General features: G+C 37.8%; 1 protein-coding gene and 1 pseudogene across 3 annotated transcripts in view; one reads left to right on the plus strand and one right to left on the minus strand.

Moving 5' to 3' along the window:
• PLCL1 (phospholipase C like 1 (inactive)) overlaps window positions 1-15,372 on the minus strand; it is a 339,780-nt gene that overhangs the window by 3,648 nt on the left and 320,760 nt on the right. The window lies entirely within an intron of this gene.
• LOC105731474 (large ribosomal subunit protein uL30-like) lies at window positions 3,463-7,772 on the plus strand (annotated as a pseudogene).

Raw genomic sequence — 15,372 nt, forward strand, 5'->3', positions numbered from 1 at the left:
GAGTTTGATTATTAACAACCACCACCCTGGCATTTCCCTTGGAGTGCTGACTCTTTTCCCATTTTATATGTAGAAATTTTCCCTAATCATCTAGCAACCTCTTTCTCTCTACTCTGTCACAAACACCCCCAAACTTCTCTTAACCAGCCAGCTCAGACCAGATCTTCCTCTAAACGTCTTTGTCCTGTGTATCATTTCCTCCAAAACTTATTAGGTACAGCGGGTATCCCCAACCCTGGGGCCACGGACTGATACCAGTCCCTATGACCTGTGAGGAACCAGGCTGCACAGCAGGAGGTGAGCAGTGGGTAAGTGAGCATTACTGTCTGAGCTCTGCCTCCTGTCGGATCAGCAGTGATGTTAGATTCTCATAGGGGTGTGAACCCTATTGAGTACTCTGCATGCAAGGGATCTAGGTTGTGTGTTCCTTATGAGAATCTAATGCCTGATGATCCGAGGCTGGACAGTTTCATCCTAAAACCAACCCCTGACACCCGCCATGATATTCAGGTCAGTCAAGCCATTTAAAAGTATTTGTTTGTAGTATATATTTAAAGAGTAATCTAACAAGTCATTCTTAGAGAGTGTTTTAATCTTACTCTCCCTAAACAGAGGTCTTAGAGGGAGAGGAGGGAGCCCAGGAGAATTCATTTTATTTGGTGATATAGAAATTGAAACACCTCTTTAAGTCTAGGGTTATTATGGCATTGAATGAAGAATTAACGTACAAGTTGGCCACTAAACACTCAACTTGAAAAAAAAAAAATGTCAAGCTGCTGCCAGCATTTCTATACTGTCAATCTCATGGGGATTTGAAGTATCCTCTGGTACTGGGGATCCTTCAGGGAAAAAAAATCAGAAGGATGCTTTAACCCAAAGGAAAGTAAGGGTAATAGAGAACACCTCAGGTAGACTGATGCTGATGGGACAACAAGACTAACAGAAGTCCCAAGAGCAATGGCCACCATTTAGGCTCCACAGTGGTTTGGCTTCTGAATGTAAGTCTCCATTGGCAGGTCCAACACATTTAGAAATTAACATGGAATCAAATAGAGCCACAGAGATCATTATAGAAAATCTGAATTTTAAAATGAGTAACAGTGAATATTTTAAAAACTAATATTAAGCATTCCTTATCAAATCTTTCCAACTGCATTAAATTGTAATTAAAGTACATTATCTAGAAATCAGGAAATAACTTATGCAATTTAGATTGCAAATTGGACTGCCGTACACTGCTGTGGTGATATATCACCACAATTTTGATTGCTACCAATACATTTACTACTGACAAGAAATATTATCACAACACTAACAGTAGTTAACATTTATTGAACACTGAATATACTAAACATAAACCAATTTGCACACATCTCATTATATCCTAACCATAAAATAGGGTAGTATTCTAAATGTAAATTATCTTTTAGTTATATATCTTATAACTTATCAAAAGACATTTAGGATTTCTGTTATCCCTATTTTTTACCAAGAAATGCAGTCCTCCCCGCACCACCACTGAAAATGGTTTTGGCTACAATCTGGCAGAATTATTCATGAAAGACATCCCTGGATCCTTCAACCACTTTTCCCATGAACCGCACTATCCCTTGTGATATTAGTACACAAAAGAGCAGGAGAATATCGTAACTAGTGGTCTCATCACATGTAAAGGAAATGCGTGGGTTGTTTCAGAGCACACCACAAATATTTAAAGCAGCTAACTGGGACTCTGGGAATGAGAAAACCCTCACATGTACAAAACTACACACATAAACAAATGCAGCTCTGTCTCCACATCAACTCGTGTGGGTATTTTTGAGCCCACATTCAGTAGCAGACTGGATTCTCTGATATTCTTTCCATGGGAGAGTCCACACCCACAGTAGAATCACCTTTGGACAGTGCTGCAGTAGAAACTGGTCACAGACACCATAATGGGATGAGTAGTTCTTTATTTGGTCCACTGGTGGACCATACTGTGGAGGGCTGTGTACAACTGCCATCTTACTAATTCAAAAATCATTCTTTGGGACTCTGTCATTTAAGAGGTTTAATTCTTTGCTCTGAAGAGGCAAAAACAACTGCTACAATAATAACCTCCATTTTTGAAATTAAAACAACAAATCAAAAATGTTTTGGTGTCATGTCAGACTTTTTTTTTTTTTTTAATGTTACATGCTTGGTATGTTACTGTGTTTGGAATACTGGGAGAAACTATTCAAAGATGGCCTGGAATTCTCTCTAGAATGAAAGTCTAGCTGTGTAGGAAATATAAACAAGATGTTAACAAGAGTTACAGGTACAAAGGTGTAGCCAGTAAGAAATTGTATATGAAAACTCTTAATTTTGCATGAAAATAGAAGTGTCCACTACACTAGGTTATCAATGCTCACATTTATGTGCAACACCTCAACAACCAAATATTTCAACCTCATTCTACTTGCCATTTAAAAAGTTAAATTTTTACTCCATGAACACTCAAGAAATATGGATGAATAGTCATAGAGTAGTTGTGTCCTAACAGTCTTGGCTGTATGAAACTATCTGTTATTCTTCTGAAACTCTAAACCCGAAACAATGAAACTCTGCTTTTCAAATCTTTGTTATATAATGCAATAAAAAATAATCTTTATAGGAATATGAAGAGAATTACAAAGGACATGCTCACCTGAGACATTAGATTTTGTAACTTTATATAAAATTCATTTTTAATTAGTTTTCTAAATGATGTATTTTAGGATTGGTCACAAACTCTGATTAATTAATTGATACTTCTGACAACTGTGGAAACAGAACATAAATAAGGCTTTTTCATTCCTAAGAATCAAATTCTCAAGAATTAGAGTACACAGAAAATTGTAAAATGCAGCAGATGACATGTCTAGTAAGCACAACCATACAAAAGGCTGAAAAAATTTTGAAATCATAGCCTGTTACAATTCAGCATAATGAAAGTCAAATGTGAAACATCTTCTTTTCCTACATTTCTTTCACAAATAACATCTGCATTGTTACAATAGCTTTGTTATCAAGAAATCTTGAATAACTTGAATGTTGAAGAAATGAAGGACCCTAGTTACTTCAAAATAGTAATTACCTGCATTTTAAGCAGAAAACCTTTGGATTAGCTATGTTTTTAAAAAATAGTTTTAATATAAGGACGCAATTTTTATGTACTTGTATATATAGAATTCTACATATAAGTGAAGTCTTTCAACATTATTTAAACACTACTCACTGATGATAATATAATAGGTCTTGATAATAGGTCCTGTTACTGGTGGGAAACATCTGTATCACTCAGTAAAACCCGCTGCATGGAGATGCACTTGTTGACCAGAGCTTAAAAAAGAATTGTGAAATTTAATATCTCAAATTCCCATTTATTGTCCCTGTTATATCTTGTTTAAAGCTATGTATATGTGAACTGAGACACACCCATCTCTTCCCTGTGCTTTAGGAACAATGGTGGTCTCCCTTAGCTATTAACAAGGACTTGCACCTTAGTTTTCATTTTATTCACTTATCCATTAAACAAATATTTATTAAATACTTACTATATACCAGATTTTGGCCTGTGGTTTTCAATCTATCAAGACCAACCCTTTGAAACAAATATTTTGTAAGGTTTCCTTTATTATCCTAAACTTAAATTCGCAGATAATATAACCTACTTATTTATTATTAAAATAAAGAAAATATAATACCCTATAATATAAAGTAGAAAAGGAAATGGTAATTTAAAATAAAATAACATGTTTTACTGTATGTGAATGCTCAGGCAGGCACACCATAAACCTGAAGTAGGCAGATGCTTGTACAAATATGATGCATAAAAGAGAAATAAGATCAGATGCCATTCCACACAAAAAATATATATTTATAGGAAAATGATAATGCAAATGTACAGATAGACACTAGCATGGAAACAAATAATGGCAATAGACCAGATGTATTTGCATATAATGAAAGAAGGAAGGAAACAACCTCAATTAAGGTAGACATAACATGCCATGACAAATACAAGCCTTCACCATAGAGAGAAAAAGCTGATGATCCCATAAATGAGGAAGTAAATAATGTCCATACACCACGTCAAAACTGCCAAATCTTTAAAAGTACTTCAAAGGTCATTTTTCTTTTGATTGATAATATCAGCTGATACCTTGTGGGACCCAGGGGGATGCCTACCGTAGATTATCAATAATAAAAAATAAGACATCAAGTTAAAACCATTATCTGACTTTCCAATTTGTTCCAAGAGTATTGTGTAGCAATTATAGAATCAAGTGGACAGAATACCCAAGGTAAGTAAATTATTCAGTAATTTGGAAACAATGTCTTTATTTCATTTAGGCTTACCTCTCAATACCTACCTTTTACTCAAGTTCTGGCCTTTCAAACAACTTCGTGTAAAACGTAATACTAATTAGTTAATTAAAACCATACACTAAAGTACTCTGTTTTTATTTTAGAGGGTGAAATGGTTTGGCTTTGTGTCTCCACCCAAATCTCATGTTGAATCGTAAACCTCAGTGTTTCAGAAGGCGACCTGGTGGGAGGTGAATGCATCATGGGGGTGGATTTCTCCCTTGTTGTTCTTGTGACGGTGCGTTCTCAGGAGATCTGGTTGTTTGAAAGTGTGTTGCATTTCCCCTTAGCTCTTTCTCTTCCCTGCCACCATGTGAAGATGTGCTTCCTTCCCCTTTGCCTTATGCCACAACTGTAAGTTCCCTCAGGCCTTTCCACCCATGCCTCCTGTACGGCGTGAGGGACTGAGTCAATAAAACCTCTTTTCTTTATAAATTACCCAGTCTCGGGTAGTTCTTTATAGCAGTGTGACAAAGGACTAATACAGAGGGTTTACTCAGGCAGGACTTAACAGAAGTCTTGCAGGACACATGGCAATTTTTCATCACATTGTACCATCCTGCCCAGAGCATGGCATCAGGTATTCCTGCCTGTTCCCTAAATGCCAGGAGAATCCTCCTAATCACCTCCACAATTTCCCAGAACACACCCTAGGGGGCAGCACTGCACTCATTGAGAATCACCGGGCTGGACTCCGGTGAGTACACAAATGAGCGCAGACATCATCCCTGCCCCTACAGAACCTAAGTCTAGTGTGGGATACAGGTATATATAAAATAACCACAAAAATAAAGTTCTTTCTAACCATAAGTTATGCTAAGTGCTTGAGGGAAAAGAACGTATTGCAGTGAGGACTAGGAGATTAGACAAGCCCTCCCATAGAAAGTAACAAGAGAGCAATCATGTGCAAGATGAGCAGGCATCTTCATTTTTTCTTGGCTTCTTACGATCAGTGAAATACAGTACAAGAATTTTTTTTATTGCATTTTAGGTTTTGGGGTACATGTGAAGAACATGCAAGATTGTTGCATAGGTGCATACGTAGCAGTGTGATTTGCTGCCTTCCTCCCCTTCACCTATATCTGGCATTTCTCCCCATGCTATCTCTCCCCAACTCCCCACCTGCTTGCCTGGAGGAGGGGCAAGAATCCTCCTCTTCCAGTTTTACAGATACAGATATGCATGGTATGGAAGAGTGTTCTGGAAGGTTGCCACCTTTATGGCACAGCATCAAATTGCCTAATACATTCCATGTTTCCTTATGTTTTCTCTATTTAGGATTTATTTTGCTTCCTTGATATTTATACTGAAAGGAACACTGAAAGTGGAAAACAATAAAGTGTCATTTAGTGACAGTATCTTTGAGTTCTACTAAATAACGGTTCTTAGTAATTATTTCAATTTTTTGAGCTATTCAAAGGACTGCTTTTATAACTTTACAGGTGAATAAATGGACCCAAAAAAGCTTTAAAAATTTTTGCCCAGATTCACACAAGAAATAAGTGTGAAGGAAATAACTAATAATGCTGGCTTCCCAGACCGAGTTGTTTTTCTTAATCACTATATTGTTTGGTTTTGTGTGTGTGTGTGTGTGTGTGTTATAATTTAGGTATATTACATTATATGGTATACACATGTCATTATACATGTCATCAAATAGATATTAGAAATGCAGAAAAGAAAAACTAGCTTAAGTCATCTTTGGTTTACAAAAGAATTACTTGATAGAACTTCATGAAAATCCCAGACATAAATACTACCTTTGTGCTCATATTTTGATTTCTGGCTTCTGTCTTCAGTGTGGGTACAGGGTTTTGAAGCATTTAATAATTTTAGTCTGAGCCAAATTTTCAGAAAACCAAAATACAAAAGCAATGACAGAAGATTCATGAGTGGGAGAAGTAGTGGGAAAAAATGACTGGTTTTCACTTCAAAGGTATCATCATAAGCCCTGATGGATCAGATCCAAAAAGGTTACTAAAGAATCATATTCATGACAGGCACCCACTGAACATTTTGAAGGATGCTATTAATGTGAGTCCTCATCAGTTAATCTCAGGGACCCTGTACTGATTTCTCCTTGGACCCTGTACTGATTTCTCCCTGAAGCACCCGTGAGCCCCCACAAGCCTTCTATGTAAGATGGCAGCACACACAAGCTGAGGAATGGAACTCCAGGAGTGATAAAGGAATACATCTGAATTTAAGGATTCCTCATTTCTCTCATAGAATAACAATCTAGACTAGAGACTTTGAAACATAACCATATTGCCATTCTTCTAAGTGAATTTACAGCACAAGCTCCATTCTTACTGTATCTGGGCTCAAATCCTGGCTCCAAGACTTATTAGATTTTGACCTTGGATGAGATCACTAGGTGCCTCAGTTTCCTCATCTATAGAATGGCTATAATAATTGCACTCACCTCATAGATTTTTTTGTGTGAGATTAAGAGAGATAATATATCTAAATTCTTTAGAACAATGCCTGCCATACATGGCAAACACTAATTATCATTAGCAATTATTTTTCTATTATATAAACAGAAATAACAATGTTATAGATAAGTCTACTGTCCTTTGCCTTATAAAAATATGAGGAAACAAAAACATCTTGAAACTTAAAAAGACAAGTTGACCTCTTTTTCCGGCTGGAACCATGGAGGGTGGAGAAGAGAAGAAGAAATAGATTGCTGCTGTGCCAGAAGCCCTTAAGAAAAAGTGAAGGAATTTCACAGAGCTGAAGATCAAGCACCTGAAAAAGAAGTTTGCCCAAAAGATGCTTCGAAAGGCAAAGAGGAAACTTATCTATGAAAAGGCGAAGGACTGTCACAAGGAATATAGGCAGATGTACAGAACTGAAATTCGAATGGCGAGGATGGCAAGAAAAGCTGGCAACTTCTATGTACCTGCAGAACCCAAATTGGCATTTGTCATCAGGATCAGAGGTATCAATGGTATGAGCCCAAAGGTCCAAAAGGTGTTGCAGCTTCTTCGCCTTCGTCAAATCTTCAATGGAACCTTTGTGAAGCTCAACAAGTTAACATGCTGAAAATTGTAGAGCCATATATTGCATGGGGGTACCGAAATCTGAAGTCAGTAAACGAACTAATCTACAAGCATGGCTGTGGCAAAATCCATAAGAAGCAAATTGCTTTGATAGATAACACTTTGATTGCTTGATCTCTTGGTAAATATGGCATCATCTGCATGGAGGATCTGATTCATGAGATCTATACTGCTGGGAAATGCTTCAAAGAAGCAAATAACTTCCTGTGGCCCTTCAAATTATCTTCTCCACAAGGCGGAATAAAGAAAAAGACCACCTATTTTGTAGAAGGCAGAGATGCTGGCAACAGGGAGGACCAGATCAACAGGCTTATTAGGAGAATGAACTAAGATGTCTACCATGATTGTTTTCTAAGCTGGTTGGTTAATAAACAGTACCTGCTCTCAAATTGAAAAAAAAAAAAAAAAGACAAGTTGACAAAGTGGAGAGAATAAACTGTGACACAATAAAAGCCAGGATTGCATTACTCATTAATCTAATAAGAGATCCCATAATGTTTAAAATAAAAATGACAATTGCATTAATGTGGCAACTTTCCTTGAGGAACCCCAAAAGGCATCATCCTCTCCTCTCAAAAGCTTATTTTCTTATTCATAATTTAGAGGCTACAACATTGTTTAGTGTCAAACACCAAAGCATTGCTCGCTATTGGAATAAAAAAATGTAAAACAGCTGTTTCATTTAAGCCAGTAGAGAAAGTAAAAATGAACTGAAGTCATTTGTCACCAAAAGAAATTAATGCCAAACATTATCTTTTGTGACAGACCTATTTTATTTCTGAAGATACCATAAGATAGATTCCTACGGGGGTGCTCTGTTTAAGAAGCCATCTGCCTGCTTTGGGCAAATGACTGCAAGCCTAATCCACTTATAGAAAATGTCAACAAAATTGCTTCACCACCAGTGAGCTGAATAATAGAAAACCCCAAGCTAAACTTTAAAAATATAATTCAACTGCAGGAAGCCTTATGAATTTAGGTTTGTGTGATGATACTGGTATCCTGAGAATTCTCTTACAGTCATTTTGACAAAAGAACCATTCAATAAAATAATAGCAGTCACTGCTTGTTGGTTCCCCTGCTCTCTGCTCTTTCCTTCCCATTATTGCAATCATCTCCCTCTATGTCAACAGAACTAATAGGATAGGACAGAAGATTAATGTCAATCTTTAGCAAGGTGATGAAGGTAATTCATTGCATTTCAAATGAAATTTAGTAATAGATCATCATTAGCACAATAAACAAACACTGTTTAAAAGTTCCAGTATTTCAAATTAACTTTCCATGGAAAATAAATGACCCAGAAATCTGAATTCATACTACCTCCATGAGTGCCATAAGCCGAATACAAAAGGAGCTTCTATAGAAATTTCTACTTGGCCAACTCATGCTATTCCCATTTCAAAAAAGATCATTTATAACCACTTGAAACACAGAGGATGGTCCAAACCCCAGAGCAAAGGCTATCGAGATAGTTATGAGTATTAGAATATTTTTAAAATACATTCTGGTATTTTCTTGGTAAGGTTTCACACTAAAAAGTTACTGGTCAATTGTTGCTCAAATTATTGGTTAGTTGATCTATCCAAAAAGTAATTCTGCAAACATGCCGGAACAAAAGTGCAGATACAATAACAACAGTGTACCATAGAGTGAACTGATCACAAAAATGGCTTCAGCTGCTTCACCACCTCCACAGTGCTGAATTCAGCAAATAAGTGGCTTTTCATGACATCTGGTCCCTTGTTACACAACTCCAGTGGCACAACGCACCCTGCCTTCTACGTACATGGCAATCCCTACAGCCCAATGACAGTTGTATTACATCTGGTCTAGATATGTTCTTTTACCAAGGACATTCATTCCTTATTCTCTGCAAAATCATAATGCTTTTAAAGAGCCTGAAATTGTCCTTTTTAATGGTGAATCATGGCATGTGTATGGCTGGCCCATCCAGTGGCCTTGGAGGCACCCATCTAGGCTGGCATGAGTTCCAGGTTCAGTGTTAATTGAAGTGGCCAAATAGTTATCAGCAAGATATTTCTAAAGGGGCAACTTCTTCCACCCTCCACCCAATGAGTCAGTTTTTAATGAATGAGGCTGAGACAGCTATCAAATAAAACAGGCTACTTCTTAATAGTTAAATCAAGGATGTGGCCAACTCAGCTTCCTCCACAATGACTGGTTTGGAGATTTGGTCACTCATGAGATATTCACTCTCAGTGCCCCAAATCCAGCAAAGCATTCATTTAAACACCAGATCAATGTTACTGCCAGGAAAGTCAAGACCTATTTTCCCTAATGTGAGACTGGCTCCAATTTCAGATTTCAGACTCAAGCCATCTACACCAACAGACTACTAGCTACACTTTTTCCTCCAACTTTTTATATTATTTAAAGATTTTTCAACCCTACACAAAAGTTGAATGAGCAGCATCCATATTTCCCAATTTTTCAGATTGTGCTGTGTTGGATTGATCAATTTATCTATCCCCATCTAGCTAACAATGTATACTTCACCCTAAATACCTCAGTGTGCAGATCATGAAAATGAGGACATTCTACATAACTGCAATACTATTATTACCACCAAAGAAATTAACGTTCATTCAGCAATTACATCTGATAAATAGTACGTATAAAATTTGCCCAGTTGCCCCAAAACATCTTTTTATTACTTTTTTTTAAAATCCAGAAGCTAATCACACATTACTAGAACCTTTGAAAATAGCAACTCAGTTACAGGAAGTTAGAGTAAAACCATGAGTGATGGAGAGTGTATTGGGAAACGGAACAGCAAATTCACAGCAGTAAATACCACTCACTCAGAAGACAAACATTTCCACAGCTTCACTCCTGTCGACTTTATGGAATACGCACGATTAAATCATCACATACACTTGTCAAAACATTTCTTCTAAATGTCAAATACCATCATTCTTACATTCTTATTTTTAAATCAACTTTATAAGTACATATGCCTGGAAAAAATTCACCATACATTCACCAAACCCATTCAATTTTTTGAGTGTCATGATAAAGCCTCCCTAGTCCTTCCTCCTATCCCAATTTCTTCCCAGAATATCTTAATGTGAAAATCAAACTATCAGCATCTAGTGGGAGAGGACATTCATATTAGATTCCTTAATATGTCAGTAGCTGATATTTCTTAGAACTTTGAATGTGTGGACCAAAAAAACCCACATTTTTAAAGAAACTCTAAATTATCACCGTGTAGAAAATCCAGAAGTTTATTTGACAGGCCTTATGCAATGCTGTCCACATCCACAGACCTCTGCTAAAGAAAACAGCCCCAGGCTGACCTTGAGTTGGAATGGCCCAGCTCTGTACTGTAAGAACCAACCTCCCCAGCCAAAACCGGTTGGACCACAGATTCACACATGGCCCAAGTGTGGCCAATCAGTAGCTGACCAGTGACCTATGAGATGTCCTGACACCAGGCAGTAATGACAGTAATTAGACAAATCAATTGGATTAACTCTTTCTGAGACTGGAACCGAAAAATTCAGATTCTTAGTCATTTGTGAACAGGAAGAAATGCTAGAAAATGGAGAGGAAAGAAAGAGCAGCAGAGCTGAGCCCCTATAAGGCCACAGCACTAGAGTGAAAAGTTACAATTCTTGCTCTCAAAGTAAGGAAAGGGGAAATGGGAAAAAAAAAAAGATAACACAGTCCTCTAAAGGATTCAATTGTGAAGGCTCTTCTAGCCTGAGATTCCATGAGGCTGCTCGTCTTTGGCTCCTCCTATTCCTAGGAGATGTGGTCCCTGCATTGTCACATGCGGTCTCACTTCAAGAAATCTGTATGAATCCTGTTTTATTTTAAATGAGAAATGACAGGCCTGCTACGATTTTAATCACACCATTTGATTGCTTGATAACCAAGGCAAAATAGAGTTTAAACCATGTCCAGGCTAAGGCTTTCAAGCTTCTTGTAGAGAAAACCAGCATCAGTCAAAAGGATACAAAGAATTGGGGTTATGGCTGATGTCTGCAGTGGGAAGAATGATTAATAAGTTATGAATTGACTTTGTGACCTTGGAAATGTCCCTAACTCCTGTGGGCAGCAGTTTCCTTTTCTACAAAACGTGGGGATTTGATGAGATGTTCTTCGATTTGATCTTACATGCTAAAAATCGATTGATTATTAATTAGGGCTCAGGTTAAAATTGATATGTTAAAATTCATCATCTAATTATTTAAAATAATAGAGACTGTCTAGTGAGAGATAAAAAAGCAATTAAAGTTCTATAACTGGAGTAACAGGACTCCTTGGGAATACATGCAGGGATACCTAACTCTGTTGAAGATGGGGGGCAGGAGAAGGCATCCTGAAGACTCTGTAGTGAGTGATCAGCCATGCAGAATGGGAGTGATTAGCCATGTAGAATGTTCCCAACCAGTCAAGAAAGATAAAAACTGAAAAATGTGTCCATGAGATTTTGTGACAAGGAGGTTACTCGTGACCTTGGTGAGAATGATTTAATGGAGTGTCAGGGGAAGAAGAAAGATTAAAGTTGGCTAAGAAGTGAGTGGGAGGTAAGGAAGTGGATTTGGCAAGTATCAACAATCCTGTTAAGAAGTTTGACTATGTAGGCAAGGAGAAAGAGGAAGGAGATGAGCTAGAAGAGGGCTGAAAGTCCTTTAGAAAAGCCCATACACACACACACGTGTGTGTGTGTGTGTGTGTGTGTGTGTGTGTGTGTATTGTTAATCAAAAAAGCCAGCCAAACTCTGTAAAATATTAAAGAGATTTATTTTGGGCCAAATGTGAGGACCATGACCTGTGACACAGCCTCAGGAGGTCCTGATAATGTGGTCAAGGAGGTTGAGTTACTTGATATTTTCCATTTTAGAGAGATATAAGACATCAGTCAATACATGTGAGGTGTCCATTGGTTTGGCAGGGAAAGGCAGGACAGAAGACTTACAAGTTATAGGTGGGTTCAGAGATTTTCTGATTGGCAATTGGTTGAAGGAGTTAAGTTATTATCAAAAAACCCAGAATCAATAGAAAGGAATGTCTGGGCTAAGATAAGTGGTGTTGGAGACCAAGGTTCTTATTATGTAGATGAAGTCTTATAGGTGGCTATCCTTAGAGGCAATAGATAGCAAATGCTTCCTATTCAGATCTTTAAAAGGTACTAAGACTCTCAGCTAACCTCTTGAGGATCAGAAAAAGACCTAGAAAAGGAAGAGGATTCTCTACAGAATGTAAATTTCCCCCAAAAGAGACAGTTTTGCAAGGCCATTTAAAAATTATCAAAGAAATATATTTTGGGGTAAAATACTTGATTTCTTTCAGGGCCTGCTATCTGTCATGTGATGCTATACTAGAGTCAGATTGAAATTTAGTATCTTATTGCTACAAAGAGTCTGCTTTGTCCGTCTTAAGATCTCTGTTTTAATTTTATGGCCCATCTGATCCTGTGATGCCCACCCAGGAACTGACTAAGCGCAAGAAGATAATAACGCCCCATGATTTCATCTTCGACCCAACCAATCAGCATTCCCTGACTCACTGCCCCTCGCCTCCCACAAATTGTCTTTAAAAAGTCTGATCCTGGGGAGACTGATTTGAGTAATAATAAAACTCCCGACTCTGGCACAGCTGACTCTGTGCAAATTACCCTTTGTCTATTACAATTCCCCTGTTTGATAAATCACCTCTATTTAGGTCCTGTGAAAGGTGAACACATTAGGTGGTTACACCATCAGGTTCCCATCATGACCTGAACTAGATTTTTGGATCTTTTGGTAATCCCCTTCCCCCCAGAGGAGAGGTCCAGTCAGTCAGTTAAGGGGCTTAGAATTTTATTTTTGGTTTACAACATAAATGCAGTTAGGCTGAACTATGAGTGAAACAAAAAAGACAAAATATGAAATGGATTAACTAAAAGCCTCTACTTCTAAGATTGATCATTATTTAAATTTGATCTTCATAGCATCCTAATTTTTTTCTCCCTGTTTTGGAGACCTTTATTAGTGTGAAGTGAAAAATTTACTCAGGAAAATACGAAGTATATAAATTAAAATATGTAAGCAAATCTACCTAAACTTAAAAGTAAAAAAGCAGGGATGACTACTTCCAGGAAAATGAAGATTTTTTGCACTGTCCAGCAGGTGGCTCCCCTGCTTTGGGCTTAGGTAGGGAATGCCTGCTGTCCACAAAAAGCTTGTGCTCCAATGATCAGAAATGGCCTTCTAAAACCATGTGCTTTATTCCTCTCCTTCCATGTAGATTTGCACCTCAGTCATTCTAAGTATATAAAAGTGACTCAAATAGATTATAAACTTACAATGTCATCAAAAAACATTGGCATATCCCCAACCTGTGTAAATAGGCATTTAAATTAGAAGGGAACACTGTGTACACAAATTTTCAGATGGACACTATCTTTCTTAGCAAAACCTGAAACTGTCGTGCCTCTTCAAAGGGAAAAAAATGTATCTAGCTATTTGCTCTCACAATTTGGTGAAAGGAGAAAAAAAATGGTAACATAAAAAATGTCCAATATTTCACATAATAAAAAATAGGTTAAAATAGCCATACCTCTTATATGTATAAGTATATATTTATACTTGCTGTTTGGAAAATCTTAATATATACAACTTAATCTAATATGATATAAAACTCTCAGGTTTAAATAATTTGTTGGTATTATACAACAAAGTTCTTTTCTCTACTTGGTAGGGGTCATTAGCATGATTTAGCATGTGGAAAATGTTACCATTATGCATTTATGATTATTCACAGTACAGAGGGTATGTGGATGGAAGGGCAATTGAAAAGGTTCACCCCATAGACACCTCCCTTTGCAACTCTCCCATTCTGCTGTGCTACAAACTGCCTACTAACATTGGAAATAACAAGGGAGAGAGAAGGGCAAAGTTCAGGTTTTCAACTGTCAGTGTACAAAGGAACTAAGAATACACAGCACACACACACACACACACACACATTCACTGTACCAGCTAAAACCAGCATCCCTCACCTGCCAATCTGCTCAGGAAATGGCTCTACCTCGTTGTTTTTGTTGTTATTGTTTGAAACAAGGTCTCACTCTGTCACACAGGCTGGAGTGCAAAGGTGCAATCATGGCTCACTGCAGCCTCACCCTTCCAAGGCTCAAGCGACTCTCCCCTCAGCCTCCAAGAAGCTGGGGCTATAGGCGCGTGCCACCAAACCCAGCTAATTGTTGTATTTTTTTGTAGAGACAGGGTCTCATCAGGTTGCCCAGGCTGGAGTCAAGCTCCTGAGCTCAAGGGATCTGCCTACTTGAACCTCCCAGAGTGCTGGGATCACAGGAATGAGCCACTGCGCTTGGCCTGGCTCTATTATTTTTAACTTGCTAATGGTATGCAATAAATGTGAGCACCTAGATTTGGAATCCTCATGGTTATTAGCTCAGAGCTAAGGTAGGGATGGTTCCCTCCACACAGCCCCTAGGTGGTCCCCACAGCCCAGGCAGCAGATCATGTGAGTTCTCACTTTTTCTATCTTACCTCATTTTCTACAAAACCTAAAGACAAAAAAAAAAAACCGAAAAGATTAGCCAGTAAGCAAAATCACCTCAGAAGGAGACATGGGCTTTTTTTATAAAGCAGGTACAGATCTATCATCATAAATGCAATTCTTGTTCAAAAAGATGTCAAGACTGAGTGTTCTAGATTATAGAGGAGTTGGAGGGTAAGCACAGAAGAGAAATAGTGTATGCAGAGACATAGAGGCAAGAATACGCATGGGATATTTGGAGAATTGCAGAGGGATGGCCATGGTGGGAACGGAGGGGCTAAGTGGAAAATAATCAAAGAAATCTGAAATCTGTTGTAAGAAAATGTCCTATTTAACATGAGGGAGTAACCCCACTAGAAACAAAGAATTATATGCACTTAGACAGGATTTTAAA

This window comes from Aotus nancymaae, unplaced genomic scaffold, assembly GCF_030222135.1.
Source record: "Aotus nancymaae isolate 86718 unplaced genomic scaffold, 86718_ANA_hifiasm-v0.15.2.pri h1tg000008l, whole genome shotgun sequence".
In the NCBI taxonomy this organism is placed as follows: Eukaryota; Metazoa; Chordata; class Mammalia; order Primates; family Aotidae; genus Aotus; species Aotus nancymaae.